This window comes from Capricornis sumatraensis, chromosome X (genome assembly GCF_032405125.1).
Source record: "Capricornis sumatraensis isolate serow.1 chromosome X, serow.2, whole genome shotgun sequence".
NCBI classification, from domain to species: Eukaryota; Metazoa; Chordata; class Mammalia; order Artiodactyla; family Bovidae; genus Capricornis; species Capricornis sumatraensis.
In genome coordinates, this window is record NC_091092.1 from 77,602,084 (window position 1) to 77,604,886 (window position 2,803).

General features: G+C 47.2%; 1 non-coding gene across 1 annotated transcript; it reads right to left on the minus strand.

The window, feature by feature from the left end:
- Nucleotides 1-1,517: 1,517 nt before the first annotated feature.
- On the minus strand, nucleotides 1,518-1,589 carry TRNAC-GCA (transfer RNA cysteine (anticodon GCA)). Its single transcript has one exon. It is a non-coding gene; the product is annotated as a tRNA-Cys (tRNA).
- Nucleotides 1,590-2,803: the final 1,214 nt, after the last annotated feature.

Genomic DNA, 2,803 nt, shown 5'->3' on the forward strand with positions numbered 1-2,803 from the left:
TGGCTCCCCAACCAGGGATCAAACCCACACCCCCTGCCTTATAAGGTAAAGTTTTAACCACTCAACCACCAGGGAAGTCCCTCAGGGCCTTTGTATTTAGTTTCTTCTGTCTGGAACATTCTTGCACAGCTTACTACCTCGTTTCTTTCAAATTGTCATTCAAATGATAATTATCTCAGTGAGACTCTTACTATTACCCTGTTTAAATTTTCCACCCCTGCTCCACCATCACTTCCTACTCCTATTTGCCTGTTTAATTTTTCTCCCTTGTTAGCACTTATAACTAACTGTTATGGCTCATTTTATGTATCAACTTGACTGGGTCACAGGGTGCCCAGATATTTGGCTAAGCAGTATCTCTCTGGGTGTATCTGTGAGAGTGTTTCTGGATGAGATTTGACTGAGAAAAGCAGATTGCCCTCTCCAATGTGAGTGGGTCTCACCCAATCCATTGAAAGCATGAATATGATAAAAGATTGAAGAAAAAAATCCTTTTTCTATGCCTGAGTGCTATCAGTTCTTTCTTGCCTTTGATCTAGTAGTGGAACTTATATTATTGGTTTTCCTGGCCCAGGCCTTTGAACTTGGACAATAACTATATATACCATTGGCTCTCCTGGGTCTCCAACTCACCCACTGCATATCTTGGACTTCTCAGCCTTCAAAACTGCACGATCCAATTCATTTTAATATATCTTTTTATGTATATATACACATCCTATTTTATTGGTTCTGTTTTTCTGGGGAACCCAGACAAATACACCAACCAACAGTACACCTTTGTTATTTAAGGAAAAAGTTGTTGGTCTCCCATCACATCAACGTAAACTTCCCGAAGGCACAGGTTTTTGTGTGTTTTGTTCACTGCTGTATCTTCAGCACAATGCTTGGTGCTTAATAAACATGTTGAATGAATGATGGCCCTTATAATTGTACTTTGTGTGTCTTTTGTGTGTCTCCCAGGAGTCTGTGACATACTCCACCACAGACTGGCCTTTGCATCCCCAATGCCAGGCAAAGCACCTTTCACCAAAGGTTCCCAGTACATATTGAACAAAATGCCTTGATATGATCCATCCAGAATGCTGAACCAAAGAGGTATGCTTCCAGAACCAAAGAGGTATGGACAAAGAATGTTGGCCTGCCATTCCAGTAAACATAAAATGTTGCCGCCATCAAGCCCTGCAGCCTCCCCATCCCACCCCCAAGGCCGCCTGACACGGTGCACCCTGAGGGGAATTCAGATGGTGAAAAACAGAAAACATTCCCTTGCTTTGGTTATTGACTGGCCTTAGATAGTTAAGATGCATATCTAAGGAAGAATTTCAGTGACCTAGGACTCCTGCATCTTCTCAGAAGTAGAAAGATCACTAAAACAATTAACTGAGATATCTGATCCTCATGACTAGCAGTAACTTTTCCCAAGATGTGAAGTGAAGTCACTCAGTCACCTCTGTCCATTGGATTCTCCAGGCAAGAATACTGGAGTGGGTTGCCATTTCCTTCTCCAGGGTATCTTCCCAACCCAGGGATTGAACCTGGGTCTCCTGCATTGCAGGCAGACGCTTTATCCTCTGAGCCACCAGGGAAGCCCATACATTCCCAAGATGTATGCTTGACATTACCTATTTCTCAGGAAAAAAAAAAAATTCCTGTGTATCCTGACTTTTCCTTAGGAGCAGTTCCTGAGAGCTATGTGAGAGGTTGACTCTCAGGCTATAGTCCTCAATAAGGTTTTCTTCCCCACCCCATCCCATGTCCGCCTCCCCGCAAAAAACAACTTGAAACTGTTAGGCTGTGTGTTTTTCTTCAAAGGGCACAGGACTGAGTCCTCCACAGGACTCAGTACCGAATGCAGGAAGACGCCCTGTTTTCCCCACTCCTCCTAGAAACCCCAGCCTCGATCCCCTCTGCTCGACCTCCCTCCCTCCGTTGCCCCTTTCCTTCCCCCAGCCAAGCCCTCCTCGCCCGCCCGGGTACAGGCGATTATCTGAGGATGGTAATTATTGCGAGTAAATTGGAAGTTGTTTTGCACAGGGCTGTGTCCCACGCAGGTCGATTTGTATGCTTCCTGGGCACTTGTGGCACTCGAGAAATGCCATAGCAACGGCCCCGGCGCTGCCGGGTTCCGGGCGGCGGGTAGGGCTCCCTGCCACAGAGGCCCTCCCAGCCCCGCCTCCCAGAGCCTCCGTTCCCCGGTAGCTCCCGCCGGATGCTATACTGACCCGCATGCGGGCTGTTGTGGGGCAGAAACCAGATAATGGTTGAAGCAATCTGTAAAAGTGTAAATCGCAGGCTAGTTATGAGAACAATGACTATTCTGCGTGGAATGGTCTCCTTTCCCATTTGTTTCTCCCTGCCTTTCTGCGACTCCCCCCGGTCCCCTCGCCCCCGCCCGGAACCAGCGCCTGCCATATTCCCCCGCCGCCTCAGGAGCAGGAGCCCTGCTGGCCAGCCTTTATTCAGTGCAAAAATCACGGCCCTGGAACACCTTTTAGTGATGCGGCCCACAGAGACACCGCCAGCTCATCCCGCGGGGGCCGAGCCGCTGATTAAATTGTATTTACTCTGCCTTTCAGTCATTCAGTTGGGCTGGGACGAGGCCAGCTGGAATTAGTGACAACTTTGAAGCATATTGACAAAGAAAGGCCGTTTTATTGCCTGCAATGACACGCGATAATTCAAAGGAAGCTCCCGAGTGTTTCAAAGGAGAGCCTTAATTAGTGAATAGATACCAGATACCACTTTTGCTAATTGTTTGGATAGATGCAGACCTTAAAAGTCCTTTAAAAAACAGTTTTGA